This window comes from Lygodium microphyllum, chromosome 22, assembly GCF_053477565.2.
Source record: "Lygodium microphyllum isolate KBCC chromosome 22, Lygodium_microphyllum_v1.1.10, whole genome shotgun sequence".
In the NCBI taxonomy this organism is placed as follows: domain Eukaryota; kingdom Viridiplantae; phylum Streptophyta; class Polypodiopsida; order Schizaeales; family Lygodiaceae; genus Lygodium; species Lygodium microphyllum.
The window spans coordinates 55221367-55242841 of NC_141156.1; positions in this window are offsets into that span (position 1 = coordinate 55221367).

Genomic DNA, 21475 nt, shown 5'->3' on the forward strand with positions numbered 1-21475 from the left:
CCTACCTTTTAATGCATCATGGAAACAATGAAATTCTAGGACAACATTTAGCCTCAAAATAGAGAATAAGAAAGTTGAAAATAGGTTGAGAAATGATTAGCCCTGTAACATTTCTCCTCCCCCCCCCCCTCTGGCCCCCATAGGAACTCTCCCCCCCTTTTATTTTTTTCAAATTTTTTTATCTGTCCCTCTCTCTCCCCCTGCCATGTGCATGGTGGGGAGAGAGAGAGAGTATGTGTGTGTGTGATGTGTGGAAGATGGGGGGCATGCAGCCCCCCAGGTGGCGGGTGGCATCGCCTTGCCACTCCCCCCCTCTCCACCTATAAATTGGCCCCCTACGACTAACGTTGTGCCCCCCCTTCGACTACCACTGCGGCTTCCCCCCTCCAACTCCAACAATCACTCCTTGGCCTCCTCTGCCTCAGCACAGCAGTACCCCATCCCCCAGCATCGCGGACAGCAGCGGGCTCCCTAGGGGCCTCAGCCAGAGCACCCTTCACCCCCCCGATTGCACCCTGCTAGTCTTCTTCATATCAGTGTCTTCATAGGCAGGCCTGTTGGGCCATTTGGTATAAGGCTGCCATCGTGAAGGAAGAAAGAAAGAGAAGGAAGGCGTGGGAGAGAGGGAAGGAAGAAGAGAAGAGGGAGAGAAGGGAGGAGAAGGAGAAGAAGGAAAAGCGAGAGAGAGGAGAAGAAGAAGAGTAAGGGAGAAAAAGAAGAGAGACGTGGGAGAGAGAAGGAGGAGAGAGAAGGAGGAGAAGAGGGAAGAGAGAGAAGAGGGAAGGAAGAAGAGAAGAGGGAGAGAAGAGAGGAGAAGGAGAAGAAGGAAGAGGGAGAGAGAGGAGAAGAAGAAGAGGAAGTGAGAAGAAGAAGAGTAAGGGAGAAAAAGAAGAGAAGAGGGAGAGAGAGGAGAAGAAGAAGAGGAAGTGAGAAGAAGAAGAGTAAGGGAGAAAAAGAAGAGAAGAGGGAGAGAGAGGAGAAGAAGAAGAGGAAGGGAGAAAAAGAAGAGAGAGAAGTGGGAGAGAGAAGGAGGAGAAGAGGGAAGAGAGAGAAGAGGGAAGGAAGAAGAGAAGAGGGAGAGAAGGGAGGAGAAGGAGAAGAAGGAAGAGGGAGAGAGAGGAGAAGAAGAAGAGTAAGGGAGAAAAAGAAGAGAGAGAAGTGGGAGAGAGAAGGAGGAGAAGAGGGAGAAGAGAGAAGAGGGAAGGAAGAAGAGAAGAGGGAGAGAAGGGAGGAGAAGGAGAAGAAGGAAGAGGGAGAGAGAGGAGAAGAAGAAGAGGAAGGGAGAAGAAGAAGAGTAAGGGAGAAAAAGAAGAGGGAGAAGTGGGAAAGAGAAGGAGGAGAAGAGGGAAGAGAGAGAAGAGGGAAGGAAGAAGAGAAGGAGAGAGGGAAGAGAGGAAAGGAAGGAGAAGAGGGAAGAGAGAGAAGTAGTGGAAGAAGGAGAAGAAGAGGTAGCAAGAGGAGAAGAAGAGAAGGAGAGAGAGAGAGAGAGAGTAGGAGAACAAGAGAAAAGAAGAAGAAGTGGAAGAGAGAGAAAGAGTTGGGAGATAGTAGAAAAGAAGAGGAAGAGAGAGAGAGAGAGAGAAAGAAGGAGATGGAGTGGGAGTTGGTGGGTAGCTACAAGGAGCCACGCCCAAACCACCCTCTCGGAAAAGGACCCCATCCAATGGTCTTTTCTTCCGAACCTGTTAACCCAACGAGCCCAATCTCCGCAAGGCGAATGGCTCCCAAGAAGAAAGTCGCGGGAAGCGTAGGTAGCTAAGCCACCGTTAATGCTGGAGGGGTGAGCGGAACGACCAATGCAGTACACATGAATCAAGCCCAGGTTCTAAGCGTTAAAAAATTAACTTAAAATTTATTTCTTGTGGAAGGGATGAAAGGATTGATTTCGTGCATAGGGTTTTGTTTACTCTAAGAGCTAAGTTGCATGCGCAAAACAGTAGAGTTTGGAATTCGCACAAGATTTTAGGCACAAAATGATAGCTTTTACATACATAAAATGATAATGTTATCACCTTACTTCACATAAAATGATAGCTTTTTAACCAGTTCAATGCATGAATAGTGATTTAGAATTCACGTTTCGCAATCATGGTTAAAAGAAACACATGAAATGTTAATTTCTGTTCATGAGATACACTTGCATCGTTAGACAAAACCCTAGACTTTCATAGATGCAAGTCACATGTGATCCGATGCATTAGGAATACATATAATTGCCTGCGAATTGTTTTATCGATCTTGCTGTGGACTATTGCAAATCGATACGCTCCTAGCTTAGTTGAAGCTGGTGACCTAACCCTAAATGGATTGTTGACCCAAGTTATGGTCTGTTTGAAAAGGTTGTAAATCCCTTAAGCAATTGTTTTGATACATCCAGTTAAAATTCTGATTGTGCATGCAATGGGATTGCGATGCCTTGAAGCAAGAGGTTGTGCATTCAACTGTTTGTTGATGTGGTTTTCAATGTTAACCCAAGTGGGGGATGTTTGACGATTTCATGGCCGGGTCTGAGATGACTGATTGCCATGGAAATGAAAGGGATGTTTTCCCTAGCAAAGTTACTATGCTGGTTGCTTCAGTTATGGTTGATTTCCTAAAGGGATAATTAAGGAAGGATGGCGCTAGCTACCCCCCGCCAGCCTCCAAACCCTAACCAAGGGGGTTATGAATCCACGCCGAGAATGTGGACCGAACTCACCGCGAGAGGTCTCTCCGTGTAAATCACTTGGAGTAGGAGGATGCTTGGGTGCCAGTGGGGACTCTAGCCGTAAATCCCAATGCCTCCGGGCCCTACACAAGTATTCTATGTGACTCGGGATGGGATCTCGAGGCCAGGCGGAATCTTGGAAGGATAAACCTTTGGGTTTTATTGCCGGAAGATGGAAGGACTTTTTGTGGAGGCAGAAAGGAGCACTTAATTCTCCTGTATAGGCAGGAGACACACATTAATCCGAAGATAAGTTAAGGAAGTGTTTGATCTTGTTTTATCTTGTCTTCGTGTCTGTGGCCTAAATTACGTAAAGGAACCTGTGATTAACGGGTTAATTAAGGAAGCTGCCTTTATATGTCAAACATAATGTGGTAGGTAATTAGATAACTAGGACAACCCTCGAGGGAAGCATGGTAGATGTGACCGATGGGTCTATCCTATGAAAGGGTGGTCTTGGTTAGCCGAGAGCTTTTCTCAAAGGAAATGTTAACAAGAAATGCTAGGAAAAAGTCGGTCTATGACCTTAGAAAATTTTGATTAAGAACCCGAACTTCAGGTCGATCCTAGTGGGAACGACCGGATAAGTTCCGTTGCGGGGCAGACTCCAGAGACCCTACTTGGCAAACCCTGTGTCATTCTTTGGGAGTGCCGGGCGGCGTCTTCTAGATATATCTCTCGATGGACTGCTAAGATGTGTCCGGTGATTCAAGGATCGGGCACGTTATAGTTGGTATTAGAGCAAAACTTCTTAATGATGCATGATTGATTAATGTTCGGATCATAGACATAACTTAAATAACCTAAGTGGTATGGCTTGATTGTCAGGCACCTTCTCCACCCACAAATGCTGACATGCAAGAGAAGAAGTTCCTTCTCAAGAAAATTAAGCCACCCGAGTTTGATGGCAAGGGACGGACTATTCAAGTTGACGTGGAGATTTGGATTGAGGCCATGTAGGACTATTTTGAGGTAGCAAGAATTGCACTTGCTAACCAAGCCATGCTCGCCAAACTTAAGCTTACTGGTGGAGCGAGACTTTGGTGGAAATAGTGGTGCAGATACCAAGCGATCTCGGAGGGGACCGTCACTTGGAATAAGCTTAAGGAAGTTGTGCGAGGGGGATATCTGCCACCTGCCGACCGCACACAAAAGATGAATGAATTCTATGAATTGAAGCAGATAGGATTATCCCTTGAAGCATATTATTCAAAGTTTGTTTCACTCCTAAAGTATGCACCCCTAATGGACATGACACAACAGGTGTTAAAGTTCTGTGATGGGTTGAATCCACCCATAAACACTCGATTGGAATCAATGCGCCCAACGAACTTGCGAGACGCATTAATCCGAGCGAATCCAATTGTCCAAGAACTTAAATCAGGCAGCTATGATGAAGATGACTCACGAGATCAACACGAGAGGTGCCACAAGTGCGGTGAGATAGGACACATCCATAGAAGATGTCCCAACCACCGATGTTTCCACTGCAATGAACTAGGACACATCCAAACAGATTGTCCTGAGTTGGACCCTGAGAATCAGGAGTGTGTGATCAAACGAAGCCATCTAAACTCTACTTTTGGCTCATATTATGAACCATGTAATGATGAAGGCTTGGAGCCGGTTGTAACCTTTGAGGATGACTAGATATCCTAGGAAGATCCTCTTGAGGTAATAAGTCTTGTACTTGGAATAATCCTATTGAACCCTATGAGTTATGACAAGTTGTTATTTTAAGATAAGAATTTGAGTAATCAGAGTTGCGCAGCGAAAGCGTGATGGGCCCTAACCCATAGGCTCTAAGGCCCAGTAATGCTTGTCTCCCCCAGGTCTTTTCGAGATGAGGACATCTCGATTCCTTTAAGGGGGAGAGCATGTAACATTTATCCTCCCCCCACTTGTGGCCCCCATAGGAACTCTCGCCCCCCTTTTATTTTTTTCAAAATTTTTTATCTCTCCCTCTCTCCCCCCCGCCATGTGCATGGCAGGGAGAGAGAGAGAGAGAGAGAGGGTGTGTGTGTGTGTGATGTGTGGAAGATGGGGGGCATGCAGCCCTCTAGGTGGCGGGTGGCACCGCCTTGCCACTCCCCCCCTCTCCACCTATAAATCGGCCCCCTACGACTGACGCTGTGCCCCCCCCTCCGACTGACACTGCGGCTTCTCCCCTCCAACTCCAATTGTCGCTCCTCTGCCTCCTCCATCTCAGCGTAGTAGTACCCCCTTCCCCAACATCGTGGGCAATAGCGGGCTCCCTAGGGGCCTCCGTTAGAGCACCATTCACCCCCTGCTGACGTACAAGCACCCCCCCACTTGCGCTCTGCTGGTTTTCTTCATGCTAATGTCTTCATAGGCAGGCCTATTGGGCCGTTTGGTATAAGGCTGCCATCGTGAAGGAAGAAAGAAAGAGAAGGAAGGAGTGGGAGAGAGGGAAGGAAGAAGAGAAGAGGGAGAGAAGGGAGGAGAAGGAGAATAAGGAAGAGGGAGAGAGAGGAGAAGAAGAAGAGGAAGGGAGAAAAAGAAGAGAGAGAAGTGGGAGAGAGAAGGAGGAGAAGAGGTAAGAGAGAGAAGAGGGAGAGAAGAGAGGAGAAGGAGAATAAGGAAGAGGGAGAGAGACGATAAGAAGAAGAAAAAGTGAGAAGAAAAAGAGTAAGGGAGAAAAAGAAGAGAAGAGGGAGAGAGAGGAGAAGAAGAAGAGGAAGGGAGAAAAAGAAGAGAGAGAAGTGGGAGAGAGAAGGAGGAGAAGAGGAAAGAGAGAGAAGTAGTGGAAGAAGAAGGAGAAGAAGAGGTAGCAAGAGGAGAAGAAGAGAAGGAGAGAGAGAGAGAGAGTAGGAGAATAAGAGAAAAGAAGAAGAAGTGGAGGAGAGAGAGAAAGAGTAGGGAGATAGTAGAAAAGAAGAGGAAGAGAGAGGGAGAGAGAAAGAAGAAGAGGGAGTGGGAGTTGGTGGGTAGCTACAAGGAGCCATGCCCAAACCACCCTCTCGGAAAAGGACCCCATCCAGCGGTCTTTTCTTCCGAACCTATCAACCTGAAACCCGTCAAGGTCCGGACTGCCCAATCTCCGTGAGGTGAATGGCTCCCAAGAAAAAAGTCACGGGAAAAGTAGGTGGCCAAGCCACCGTTAATGCTAGAGGGGTGAGGTGAACGACCAACACAGCACACACGAATCAAGACCAGGTTCTAAGCGTTAAAAAATTAACTTAGGAATTATTTCTCATGGAAGGGATGAAAGGATTGATGTCATGCATAGGGTTTTTTTTACTCTAAGAGCTAAGTTGCATGCACGAAATGGTAGAGTTTGAAATTCGCCCAAGATTTTAGGCACAAAATGATAGCTTTTACACACATAAAATGATAAGGCTATCGCCTTACTTCACATAAAATGATAGCTTTTTTACCAGTTCAGTGCATGAATAGTCATTTAGAATTCACGTTTCGCAGAGACACATGAAATGTTAATTTCTGTTCATGAGATACACTTGCATCGTTAGACAAAACCCTAGAATTTCATAGATGCAAGTCACATGTGATCTGGTGCATTAGGAATAAGTATAATTGCCTACGAATTGTTTTATCGATCTTGCTGTGGACTATCGCAAATGGATACGCTCCTAGCTTAGTTGAAGTTGGTGACCTAACCCTAAATGGATTGTTGACCCAAGTTATGCTTGGCGGTTTGAAAAGGTTGTAAATCCCTTGAGCAATTGTTTTGATACATCGAGTTAAAATTCTACTTGTGCATACAATGGGATTGCGATGCCTTGAAGTAAGAGGTTGTGCATTCAAGTGTTTGTTAATTTGGTTTTGGATGTTAACCCAAGTGGGGAGTGTTTGATGACGAGTCTGAGATGACTGATTGCCATGGAAACGAAAGGGATGTTTTCCCTAGCAATTGTTACTATGTTGGTTACTTCAGCTATGGTTGATTTCCTAAAGGGATAATTATGGAAGGATGGCGCTAGCTACCCCCCGCGAGCCACCAAACCCTAACCAAGGGGGTTATGAATCCGTGCCGAGAATGTGGACCGAACCCATCGCGAGAGGTCTCTCTGTGGAAATCACTTGGAGTAGGAGGACACTTGGGTGCCAGTGGGGGCTCTGGCCGTAAATCCCAATGCCTCTGGGTCCTACACAAGTATTCTACATGACTCGGGATGGGATCTCGAGGCCCTGATACTAGTTACAAGGCGAAATCTTGGAAGGATAAACCTTCGGGTTTTATTGCGGAAAAACGAAATGATTTTTTTGTGGAGGCAGAAAGGAGCACTTAATTCTCCTGTATGGGCAGGAGACACACATTAATCTAAAGATAAGTTAAGGAAGTGTTTGACCTTGTTTTATCTTATATTCATGTCTGTGGCCTAAATTACGTAAAGGAACCTGTGATTAATAGATTAATTAAGGAAGCTGCCTTTATATGTCAAACATAATGTGGTAGGTAATTAGATAACTAGGACAACTCTCGAGGGAAGCATGGTGGATGTGACCGATGGGTCTATCCTACGGAAGGGTGGTCTCGGTTAGCCGGAGAGCTTTCCTCAAAGGAAATGTTAACAAGAAATGTTAGGAAAAAGTCGGTCTATGACCTTAGAAAATGTTGACTAGGAACCTGGACTTCAGGTCGATCCTAGTGGGAACGGCCGGATGAGTTCTGTTGTGGGGCAGACTCGAGAGACCCTAGTTGGCAAACCTTGTGTCATTCCTTGGGAGTGCTGGGCGGCATCTTCTAGATATATCTCTCAATGGACTGCTAAGACGTGTCCTGCGATTCGAGGATCGCGTTACAAGCCCAAGGTGGTCCCCTTGGATTTCTTTAGAGAGCACAAAGAAAATGTCACATTTTTCAAATGTGGACAAAAGTATCCCATCAATCATGCCACCAAATGTGTGTATAAGAAGGCAAATGTCAATAGCATATTTGTCATTGATGAGTTAGGAGATGAGGATGAGGGTCCACCTACGATGGATCTTGCTAAAAATTAGGATTTTGAATATGAAAATGGAGACAAGTTTTACGATCCTTTAGAGGGGTGGATCAATTTGATTTGGGTGGCAATATATCCTTTGATTTGGGTGGAGATAAGTCCAGAAAGCTATTGGATGTTGCCACTTCAGCTGATTCAACCTCAAGGGATGTTTGGATATGTCCAAACTAGCCCAAGCACATTAAAGATTCAAGGGAGGATCCATCTAGAAAGTTTATGCATGTATTGGTAGCACCCATAATTCCATTAATGGACAAGTGATGGATAGATTTCAATGCTTTTATAAATAAGCAACAAATTAATGGGCAAGTGGCCAATGACAATGAAGAGATTAGCACCCAAATATACTCCAAAGTCCCTCTATGTTTCACTAAAAATTATGAAGTGTTAGTTGAATTGATTGCTTTATAAATTATGAAGTGTTAGTTGAATTGATTGCTTTATAAATGGGCCCTATTGATGTGCTTTTAGGCTATGATCGGGTAGAACAAGTATAGAAGATCATCATGTATTTCTCTCAATTGTATGTGGAATTTGTAAGTGAATGACCCCAATCAAAGGCCTAGAGGAAGTCCATAGCAAAGTACATTTTTAGCTCACTAAGGCAAAATAGATCAAAGAGGAGTTTAAAAAGAATCATCACAAATCTTTGTTTTACATCTCAACAAGGAGTTTATGGATGAGTATAAAGATTCAACAAATAATTTAGTATTCAGAGATCTTTTAGAGCAGTATAAAGGCTTGTTTTAAGTGCCCACACCCCTCCCTCCTAAAAGAGTAATAGATCACCCCATACACTTCGAGCCCCACTCAAGACCCCTTTAATAAGCCACATTACAAGCTTTAAAAATGCAAAAGGGGAGAAGTAATTAAGAAAATTAAAGATTTGCTAGAGATAGGATTCATTGATCCTAGCTCTTCACCTTATTCTTCTCCATTCTTGTTGGTGAAGCAAAAAGATGGTACGTTTTGAATGTGCATTGATTATAGGGACATCAACAAGATCACTATCAAAACAAGGATCTTATCCGTAGAGTGGATAATTCATTGGATGAGATTAAGGGGGGGGTAATTTATCAAGATAGTTTTGAGATTGGCTACCATCAAAATCAAATGAGAAAGGATAATATAGTGAAGATAACATTCTAGATTGATTGAGAGTGTTGTCATTTTCTTGTGGTGTCATTGGGATTAACAAATTCTCTAGCCACATTTTAGAGTCTTATGAATAATATATTTTAGCCCTTCCTTCTCAAGTTTGTGTTTGTATTTTTTGATGTCATGTTTATCTACAACAAAACATTGGAGGATTTTCTTTTTGCATAATATGAGGAAGGCGTTTGATTTTTTGAGAGAGCATAAGTTTTTGGCTAAGCAGACTAAATGTTCATCCATGAAAATTGGTGGAGTATTTGGGCCACATTGTGAGTGAAGTGAGGACCAAGGCTAATCCAAAGATAGTGCAATGTGTTAAGGAATGGCCAACAAAATACATAATCCTTCTCTTCATGCTTTTCTTGGTTTGTCCTCTTTCTATCTGAGATTTATCAAGCATTATGTGAGTATTGTAGCACATTTTTCAAATAGGTGATCAAGCTTTAATTAACTTTAGCTCCTATCCTGGTTTTTCCTTTTTTCCAAAAGAGTTCAATATCTAATGTGATGTAAGTGAACAGGGCATAAGTGCAATTTTACTTTATTGGAGTTATTGCCTTTGAAAGTTACAAGCTATCCAAAAAGGCATGTGAGACAAAAAGATAGAGAGAGGATGAGTGTCTATGTGGGCACGGTGTGGGGGTGATGTATGTGTTTGTTTTCTATGAGTTATTTTTTGTTTGCATGAGATAGAGAGTGAGTGAATGTGTGGGGGGTGGTAGAGAGGGGTGGGGATACATGTATGGTTTTCTATATTCTTTTTCCCTTTAAGTTCCTTTTTGTCTACATGTGAGCACATCTATGTAAACATGCATTGTTCCTACCTTTAAGAGCTCCCATGAATTTTGCATGGTGTATTGTCATGTGTGAATGTCCATATAAGCAGTGCTATATATGTCTATATACTTCTTTCTAAAACAAGATACTCTTCAATTTCAATAAATTTCTTTCCTTGGGACTATTGCAACTTTCACACATGCACTATTTGTGCAGACAATGTTTGATATGAGAACTATAACTTTGTATTCTATATATGAAATGATATTTCTTGTAATAACTTGACTTTAAGGGGCTTTTGTATGGAGATTATATGATTAAGAATTTTCCACGTGATTTCTATTGGTTTTCTCATACACAATAACTTGACTTTAAGGGGATTCAAGGGGCTTTTGTATGAAGATTATGTAGGACGTTTCCACATGATTTCTATTGGTTTATTTATATGTTGAAAAGAGAGATTCTATGACATATATTTGCTAGATCTTAGATATATAAATAAATATTTCAAGATATAACCAATGTAAAAACCTAATTGTTTTAGTTACAGAACTTTGATAATGTGACTTTTCATTTTTATCTATTTACATATTGGACATATTTTCTAGGAATAGACTTTTTTGTGACAACATTGAAAGGAAATTATGATATTGTATCCCAAAGTATTTAGCCAAACATAATCACTTTAGCATTTCTTATCAATATAGTTGCATCAAAGCACAAAGGTCCACATCAATCCTATGTATAGAAGTGGTAAATAACTAGCAAACTCAACATTTTAATCAAGTTCATTTGACTACCTATCATTGATGGGTCAATAATGAAACTTACATAATACAATTCATTTGACTTGATTGTTTCTTGAAAACATCATACTTGATGTCATTTAGGCTAGAATCTTGGAAAAATATCACAAATCTATCTTATAATTTCCATCCACATAATTTCTATAGAGATTGTAAAAAATGAATATCTAATGCTTTTAGAAGTGCATAAATGTTAGCATAATTTTGTTTGTCCCATCAATTTAAAAGTTGATTAGATTTCTTCTTGTGCTCTACCTTATTTTATACGGATATGATATTTAAAAAATCTATTAATAAAAGTGTCCTTTTATTTTTGACACTTCTAGTGTTGATAGAAATACAAATAAAACACTTAGTGGTCAAGGTGAATGGATTGAGTTTATATTGCATTTGAAAACTATTCATTCCAAAAGTATTCTTTTATTCTACTTAAACTTGTGTCCATTTGGATGTTCTCAAAATGTGTTCCATTGCATTTAAAATTCAAGGATCAATCTTTTACAAAGTCCCAACCTATATACTCAAATATCATTAGATTCAAAGAATTGAGATAGCCCCTATGCTAAACACATATACTACTTACACGTTTTAGATTGAACCCATCACAAGTGGCAACTAGGAGAGCATCATTATCCCAATAGTTGATTATTCCATGGTCAACCAAGCTAGGCAAGTATCTATTATACTTAAAATAATTGTTAGATAATATCTTATACATTGTATCCATATTTTCATATACTCTTAATTATTTAATGAATCCTACAAACATTTGACATAATTGAAAACACAACCAATTAATAATATGCAAGATTTTTGTTTCTAGCTAATGAATTATAAAGCATTACTTGTTTGATAAATAGAGTCCTCACTGAAGAATAATAAAATTATTTAGACCATCTAATTTTTGTGACTAAAGAAGTGAAGATTACCAACAAGATTGTGTAGTATCCTCCCCATGTGGTGATTCTATGTAAAATGGATTATGTGTTCTATCCTCCCCACATTGTCATTTTTGTAAAATCACTCATGTGCTCAATCCCTATAAGTTTATCATTAGATATTTGTCTTTATCCTCTCCACTTTGCCATGTATCATACAAACCATGCCCCCATGGATTGGAGTAGCCATCATACCTTCCCTTCAAATAACCATCTTCATAGAATGTTGCAATTACTTATCACAAGGGTCTTCCATAAAAGTAATATATATTCCTTTCTAGATTCCTTATTTTGTTTTTACTTAAAGATTGCATTTGGGTTGTATAGAGCTCTAAAACTATTTTTTTATTCTCCATCCATATTTGGCATTAGAAATATTCCCTATAAAGTTGACTAAATTTATGGTTTCTCTATTTTTGGAATTTTTTTAAAATCATTGTATCAATCTAGGAGAGCCATTTTGATCTTTAAAGCTTAAAAATATGAGAGTACTAATGCCATTTCCTTTGTGAGCAATGTAGGGATATTGTGTCGGCCTCCTTTTGAGAGGGATTTGGATAGTTTCTTAGCAATCCCTAACAAGGAGGATACCAATGTTAAATTTTTGAATCTTTTTAGTATCTCAATTGTTCCACTTTCATATCATAGAAATTTAAGAGATAAATATTGAATAACACCATGGATATGTTTGACTAAGCTACATAGTTAAGCTAGGTCCTTGATGTAATCTTATGAGATTGATAATAATCAAATGGTACATGGTGAGGAGTTGTTATAAACAGATACCAATAGTGACTATGTCTACTCTTATCATGTAGTCCTTGGGAATTCTTGTGCACTTAAGGGAACCCTCTTGTCAATAAGTGAAGCCCACTACTTGGCCATTAATATAGCCAAACAATTATGGTTAAAGCATGAAAAAGAGGATGTCACTTTTGACACAAAGCATTGAATTCCTTGTAGAGTCCTTTGAAGATTCATCTACAAAAACCAAAAAGTGAATAATTTTAACCATCTAACACATATCCTTCTACAACGTACTCACAATCTCTATAGACCATTTTCATGTGTATCCATAGACCTATTTAACCCAAAATATACATGAAAACCTACAAACCAAAAATCTTGATATAATTATATAACACAAATGTTCAACTCTTAAAAACATACCATAGCTCTTCAATATGCTTAGAAATATTGGACTAGGGAGCTCATAATCAAACACATAGGTCTAACTATGTTTTGTATCAAATTTGAGATATACACAAATTATAACACAGAAGCCTCAAAACCAACTTGAGATCAATTACCCAATTATTAAGAGCATAGGTATGAATAGACCTAATCAAAGAGAAAAATATGAATAAGTAAAGCTTTAAAGCACACTCCTACCTTGTAATTATTTAAACCTATGAGTACAAAGATTATATATTGTAGGATGGAACCATTGATCTAGATCAAATTGTCCCCTCTTAAATGTTGGAAATCACAGTGAGAGCCTAAAGATGTGTGCACAGGAGTGAGAGAGAGCTCAAGTGTACAAGAAGAAAATCTTGCTTAGTAAGTTGCTCACAAGTACAACTACTACACTCTCTCTACCTTTGAGAGTGACCTCTGGGCTATTTATATAGCCTCATTGTGGGCTACGGTTAGGGTTTCCCTTGCCCTTCAACTCATTCACATCTCACCTTCCATCATGAACCCTTGCACACTCATGGTTTCCATGCTACACTTCTAACACCCCCTCAATGCTAGGGTGGCATTGCATTACATAGCATGTAAATGCTTCCACCCATCAATGAATAAGTGGGATGCCTTTATAAAATAGGCTATGAGGATGCTTATGGAAAGATGATACACTAGATACTAGAAAATTCGATGCTCAAATGCTTTGGAGAAATAGTTGGCTTCCAATTCTTTGGGAACTTTAGGACAGTTTGGAGTTTATTGTTGATATGCCCTATTTGTTTAAATTTGTTGCACTTCATCTTGTTGGGATATTCTTTCAAGAAGTTGCTTACAATATGTCTTTTTTTGTTGCAAAAGAAGCATTTAGTAGTCACACTATGCACAATATGTATTTTTTTGTTGCAAAAGGAGCATTTAGTAGTCACACTATGCGCAAGGCAATGGAAGTGTCTAATTCTTTACAAGTAGAAGTAATTAAAATGATGTTTTAATCCAAGGGAATAGCACCCCAAAAACAACTTATGTGTACTCAGACAAATAGATTAGATGAAGAGAGATGATGATAGTTAAGCACTTAATGTATGTGCTTAGGGTATAAATGCCTTGATATTGCTAAGTTTAACTAGCAAGCAATGATTAGTAGTTTGATCAATTGTTTTTAAACACTAGTATCCAAACTCAGTGAAGTGCTTGTGTTGGAGTCCACCAGTTGCTTGTCAACTTGAGAGTCACGTTTGGGGCAAGAAGCTATGAGTTTTGAGCTTCTAGGTTTGCAATGAACTTCAACCTTGCTCAATTAGTGATTAAAATAATTTTTTATGACTTCTATGGAGAAAAATTTTGAAGAAAGCCAAGCTTCAAGCTTGTTGGCTATGGTTGCCTACATGGTACATAGTTAGGGTTTTGCTTAATGTGAGCAATAGAGCAGGAATTTTAGGGATTCTTCTAATCTACAAATGCATCAGGAGCCACGTTTACCTCCACCACAACCATATTCCGCCATAGCTCTATTGTGAGGAGGTGTTTTGGGGGGGGGGGTCAAGGCAATCGCTACTCATAAATTCCAACTTCTACTAGAAAAAAAAGGTACCTAACTCTTAGCAGAAAAAAGCATCCAACTCTCAAAAATTCAAATATTCTACCTCCTACAAACATGCAACTCATGCAAAATTTATTGTTACCCCTCTTGTTCTTCAATAACAAGATCTCCACCCTTGATTTGGTGCATATTTTCCTCCCTTGGCATGTGAGTTTTCCCTACCAACCTACCACTCTTTTTGAGTCTTCTTTAACTTAGTTTCCACCTCTTTCATGGACTCTAAGTGGATTGTTTAGTAAGGCACTTGTATGCTTTCATATCGTTTAGCTTTACATACAACATTTACTAAACGACCAATTTTACGCTAAGAGGCATACTAAACTAACAAATTGAAATAATATTTCAAAAGTTTAAATGCATATGCTAAATAAATAACAAGGTTTTATGATGTACCGACCCACTCTAATATTTCAAATGCTTTAGCACATGAGCTCGTATTTATGCATGTAGATGATATGAATAGTAGAATCCAGATTTTAGAAAAGCTTACATGAGAGCAACTAATTTGTTGGATATTATTCTTCACAACTAGATGAAATGAACCTATCCATAATTCCATAAGATGATATTACAAATAAATTTCAAGAATATGAGTGAAATTAAATACTTTTGAATTGTACATGAGTAAAATTTAGGTGTAGATTTCAATTGCAATTACGCATTGCCATAGGCTTTGTTAAGAAGAAGATATGATAGTTTGAAAATGTAACAACCACCTCTTTGATGACGAAATTTAGATCCTTAAGGTAAAATGAAAGAATGTCAAGGTATGCTCTATAAGAAAATCAACTTAAAAACTCAAGTCATGTTTACTATTGATGTGACAGAACCTCAATACTATAGAAATGGTTGAAGGCCCTTTAGTTTTAACTTTCCACTAGACAACAACCTCACACAATAAATAGAAACATTTCACACTCACCACCATGAAAACTTTTTGTTGGAGTAAAAGTTATACAAAGCTTTGCATGTACCATTGTCTTTTGCACACTATTACATCTTTCAAATCTTGAAATGAGAAAGTGTGGAATTGTAGCAACAGTCCCATACTTAAGCTTGAACATAAGGTTGCTAATATCCTATGTAGTGGGTTTGATGATTGAAATCTTTGAATCTATGGATTTATTGCTTATATTTATGTGTATATTATCAACTAGGTGACTTAGTATTGCCTCCAAAAGTAAGCCTTGGTGGTATTTTGTAGAGGTATAAATGTGAAGTATAGTATATGTGGAAATTCTTTTGAAAGAGAAATAATTGTGAAAGTCTTAAAACTTTTATTACAAGGATCCTCGATTTACTGCTAGAGTGGATGGAGTTATTATATGCAAACTTAGCCAACTGGAGCCATGTATCCCAACTATGTTGTACATCATGGCAAAAGTGCATCAAATATGTCTCAAGCCATTTGTTCACTCTTTCAATTTGGCCATCAGTTTGAGGGTAGTACGCAGTGGATGGAGCAAGCTTGGTTCCCATGGATGTGAAATTGTTTGTCAGAACTTGCTTATAAACTTTGCATCCCGATCATGTACTATGACTTGTGGTAAGCCATGCAACTTGAAGACATATTCCATAAAATGAGTGGCCACCTGAGAGGCAATGTATTGGGTCTTAGTAGGGATAAAGTGGGGAGCTTTGGTGAGGCGATCAACTACCACATAGATATTGTTCCACCCTTTCTTGGTCCCGGGGAGGCCGATGGTGAAGTCCATTGTGATATGAGTCCATTTCCCTTTAGGGATAGGGAGGGGCTGCAAGAGGCCAGTGGGCCTGAGTGTATTGTCCTTTTCTTGTTGGCATGGAACACATTTGGTCACAAAGTCCTTGACATCCCTCCATAAGACTTTCCAATGAAATCTCTTGGAAATCTTGTCATATGTTTTGAAAACACCCAAGTGACTAGCAATGGGACAAGAATACATCTCTTTCATGATCTTTTGTGTGAAGGGGAAAGTGTATGGGATAAAAATCTTGCCATGGAACCAAATAAGGCTATGCTTGAGCTGATATTGGGAGTTTTCAACCATAACTCCATGTTGTAATTTTTGGAAGATGTGGTTGAAGTGGTCATCTAACAAGTAAGCTTCTTGAAGCTCTTCAATCCAATCACTATGCAATTCTAAAATAGAGGATACTCTGCATGCCCACATCTAAGAGAGTGAATCAACCACAATATTATCTGCCCCGAGTGTGAGAAATATCAAAGTCACATTTTTGTAATGTTGCCACCCCTCGTCTTTGCTTAGGAGTCAAAGTGGACTGAGTCAAGAAGTACTGGAGGACTCGGTGGTCACTTTTTACTTGGAAGCGGTTGCCATACAAATAGTGGTGCCACTTCTTGATGACATGAAGGATGGAAAACATCTCTTGGTCATATCCATTCATTTGCATCTCCTTCTCATCAAGCTTGCAGCGGCTCTCAAATGCAATCACACCATGCTCTTGCATTAATACTGTACCAATACCCCTGCCACCACTTGCATCACAATGAATGGTAAATAGCTTAGAGAAGTCAGGGTAGACAAGGATGGGGGTGGAAGTAAGCACGTCCTTTAAGTGCTTGAAGCTATGATTAGAAGTGGCATCCCAAAATAATGACTCGTTTTTTAATCGATTAGTTAAAGGTCCTACAATGGTGGCATAGTGCTTAATGAAGTGTCTATAGAATGAAGAGAGACCAAGGAAGCCACGCAATGAAGTGGCGGTGGAAGGAGTGGGCCAATACCTAACACAATGCACCTTCTTCGGGTTAGCTTGTATGTCACTTTTGCTCACAATGTGTCCCAAGTACTCCATAGATGTCTGCATTAAGGTGCATTTTCTCTCCTTAACAAAGAGTCGATGCTCTCTCAATATGTCAAACACCCTTCGAACGTGTGTCAAGTGCTCCATAGATGACTTGCTGTAAATGGGGATGTCATCAAAGAAAACAAGCATGAACTTGAAAAGAAAGGGCTATAGGATTTTGTTCATGAGGCTTTGAAAGGTGGTAGGGACATTAGTCAACCCAAAAGGCATCACAAGGAAATGATAAAGTCCATGATTGGTCCTGAAGGTCGTTTTGACCTCATCTCTTGCCCGCATACAAATCTAATAGTAGCTAGAGCGCAAGTCAATCTTAGTGAAAACGCATGCCCCTTTTAACTCATCCAGCAAGCTATCAATCTATGGGATGGGGTAGTAGCTCTTTATTGTGATTTTATTCAAGTCTCTGTAGTCGATGCATATGCAAAAAGATCCATCTTTCTTCTTGACTAACAAGACAGGGGATGCATAGGGGGAACAACTCAGTTCAATGAAATCTATCTCTAATAACTCATTGACTTGCTTTGCAACCTCTTCACGCTCACACGTGAAGAGTTTGTAGTAAGGGGGCTTGTTTACTGGCTTGGAATGGGGCTCTAAATCAAGTGGGTGGTCCACTTTCCTCTTAGGGGCAAGGTCGTAGGCATCTAAAACAGGTTACTTTACTCCTCAAGGAGGGCCTGCAAGATTGAATCATTAGATACTGCAAAGGGCTGACCTGAATTGCCCTTATTCAATTTTGCAAGACAAAGATTTGTGAGTATTTCTTAAACTCCCTTTTGAGTTGGTTTGCTATAATGAGCTAAAAATCAGCATGATCTTGAATGCCTTCTAGGCGGATGGGCTGTCCATGCATCATGAACTCCATGTAGAGCTGAGAGAAGTCCATGGCAATTTTTCCCAATTGTTTCAGCCAATCTATTGAGTTAGCTATAGTCGAGCTTCTGTATAGAGATGCAAGTTGAGAGAGAGAAGAGACAGAGATAGACGATTTGTGGTACTGAAGAGTGTATCTCAATAATGATTTTAGATAGGTATATGTACTATGTACAACCTAGCCCTTACAGGAAGCAAATATGGGCACTGCCCTTTATCCCAATAACCTCTCCCCTAAAGGCAATGTGCCCAAAGGTAGAGGAAAAGAATCAGCTAAGTCTAAGTATGTACAAAGCTGAAGAGAATATACCTGTCCAATACCCATCATCTGCCTATGGAAATGGGCAAACCTCTCTATTGGAATACCTTTCATGAGAAGGTCTACAGGGTTATCATCAATGTGCTCCTTGACTAGATCAATGCTCTTGCTATCAAGTACCTCTCTGATGAAATGATACTTCACCTATATGTGTTTTTTCTTTGCATGAAAGACAGGGTTCCATGCTAACATGATAGCACTCTGACTATCACAATGGAGAGCAAGAACCTCAGAAATCCCGACCTTAGCAACCAAACGTGACAGCCATAGGCCTCTTTGCATGCCTCAGTGGAAGCCACATATTTTGCATCTATAGTAGACATCGGAACATACTTCTACAGCCTAGATATCCAAGAGACAGATCCTTCTATGAAGTTAAAAACACATACCCTGAAGTGGACTTCCTGCAATCCGCATGTCCAGCATAGTCTGCATCTGAGAGTGGAATTTTGGTGCCGGGAATTGCTTAAAAATAGCTAAAAATTATGAATATCAAGGGAAAAATATTCACCGTCAAAGGCAGCGGCTCGATCTAGGACGATTTTAAGCGTCAAAGTGCTTTAAAGGTGCCTGAGCGACACTTGTGATTTTTCATAATTTTTCAAACAGTCGTGTGGGTTGACACAAGCTACTGGCCAATGCGTGATGCCAAGCTAGATGCCCAGGATTTTTCAGAGCTCAATTCCGAGTCCGGACGGGGAAATGGCCAAGAAGTTGGGCAAGATGCGAAGAGGTGGACATTAGAGTGGCCAAAGTGGGCATGACTTTTGGGAGCCCAAGAAATTTAAATGTCACATGAAAAGTTTGATGCAAAAGAAGCAACAAATCGTGGAGAGAGGAGGCACCAGGATGCGCCCGAAAAATGTGCCTCCTCCTCCTTCATCATGGCATGGAGGTTGTATACAACCTATCAAGCAGATCATTGGCCCTCATTCCCCTCTGTATGCTGATCTTATCGTCGCCCTTCGCTCCTCAATTGATGGCCTGAATGCTGAGATGGAAATCTAGTCTTTCTCTCTCCTCCCTCTCTCTCTTCTAAGGGGAATTCATGTGGGAAGAAGAAGGAAGAAGAAAGAATGGTGGAGGCTTGTCCGGCATGGATCGGATTGCTCCACGGGCTGGAAATGGTGATTTGTGATCGTATTGAGCATGAAGTGCTGCTAATTTTCAGATTTGCAGCCATGGACATGAAACCCGAAACACGCAAATAAACGGTAATTCAATTTTTTCAAAGGAAATTTGAGATTTCATGGCTTTTGATTGATAAAATGTTGTTCATGTGGGCTAAAAATTGTTTATGTTGCTGTTTTCCATGAGTAATTGTTGATCATAATCAGAAAATCAGAAAAACATGCATCTTGTGACTCAAAATAATACACTAAAACACATAAAATATGGAAAATCAAGGGAAAGTGATGTTTTTGGGCATAAAAAATGGAAAAATGAATAGGAATACCAACTAAATTTTCATTTTTGCTACAAGAAGGAACTAAGGGCCATAGCCCATAACCTATTTTGAATTTTTAGTAATTAAATAATGCAAAAAATAAGGAAAAATACAAGGAAAATAGAGAAAAATCACTAAAAATAGGGGAAAAATGCATTTTGGGTGCGGAAAATTAATGAAAATTAAGAACATTGTTTGTGAATGTTTGTGGGGACTGAAGCATGAGGATTTTCCTCAGTTCATCCCCACCTTCTTGTTCTAGTGTGTTTTTCCCGCTTTTTACACATAAAATGATGGCAAAATGCCCTATAAATCTATACCACAATGCAACATTTGATCGATGGGAGGGTAGAGTGGTTAGAATGTGTCTAAATGTGAAGTAAAATGATAAAAAGATTGCTGTTGTTGTTTGCATGTCATATAGGTCGGTGAATAATTATAAAATAAGGGCCTAGTAGCATGAGGGTTTCCTCGGTGCTAGGTTCGTGCAATGCCGCATAAGAACGGTAGCTGAAAATCATTGAAAGGATGTTTTCCACATGTGCACAATATTGATTCAATAATTTTTTGAGCACTTAGCATCCACAATATGCATAAATCATGGAAATATTTAAAGGTATCAGAAATCCTGGATGTACAGCAATTGCTTTCATTAGGACCTTGACCCACGTCGAGTGAGAGACAGGACACCCTAAGCCATAGGCTAGTCGTGGGGTCTAGGGGAAAGAGAAGTAAGGACAATGGTACATTCCTATATACGATTAAATGGTACCTTGAGTGGATTTTGTGCGAAATGTTTATATGTTGAGCGACGCATCGAGGGGCCAATCCCCAAGGTATAGGAGAGTCGCAGAGGGGTGGCGGCATTCAGTCGTTGGAGGACCCCCTATGTCTGTGCTTCGTGCCATTAGGCAATGTGTAAGGGACTCCCTTTGAGGAGTAGTGGGTGAGAGAAGAGTGGACTACAAACGACATAATACAAACGAAAGACATTTAGGAAGGCAATGTATGTGTCATCAACACTCCTGGCCGCGAGGCCGTGGGGTTGTTGAGCGCGTGAGATAGAGGTCCGGCTAGTGCACGAGCTAGTGCGGGCCCGTTCTAGGTTCCATCAGCATCTGTAAAGCCAATGACAGATGTCTTTTTCTTACCAAAGAAGATGCACAAATCCTTTGTAAGTCTTATAATACCTTTCATTGCTTCCCAATGCTTCCTATGAATGCAGTCTTTACATCCATCTATATGAGCTCCATATCTTTAGTTGCAACCAAGCCCAAAATGGTTCTTAGAGTAGTCATCTTGACTACAGGAGAGAAGATCTCATCAAAGTCAATTCCATATTCCTGCTTGTACCCCTTTGCAACCAACCATGCTTTGTACTTTAGCAAAGAACCAAAAGTGACCTTTATCTTGTAAACTCACTTGCATAGAAGATTTTTTTTCCCTTTAGGCATCAGCACCAAGTCCCAAGTACCATTCTTATCAAGTGATTCCATTTTCAACAACATGGTCTTGAACCACTTCTAGATGTCTAGTCTAGTCATTGCTTCCTTGAAGCATAATGGCTCACCACAATCAGTAACCATGACATAATTTGCAACATACTGGGCACTAGGAATAAACCTATTTGGCTTCCTTGAAGGTCGGGTTGGCTTACACATCAAAGGTTCTGCATTTGCTGGCCTACAAATCTACATTTACAAGTTGTTGTTCTGAAATATGGGCCTATAATTCTGTGTTTACATGTTACTGTCTTGAAATTCCAGCATGCTGTCCTAATAGTTCAAGCTATCCTAATTGCATGTTTTTAGGCTGAAACTGTGGTGTATCATGGACAATACCTTGCTGGTAATTTTTAGCACCAATTCC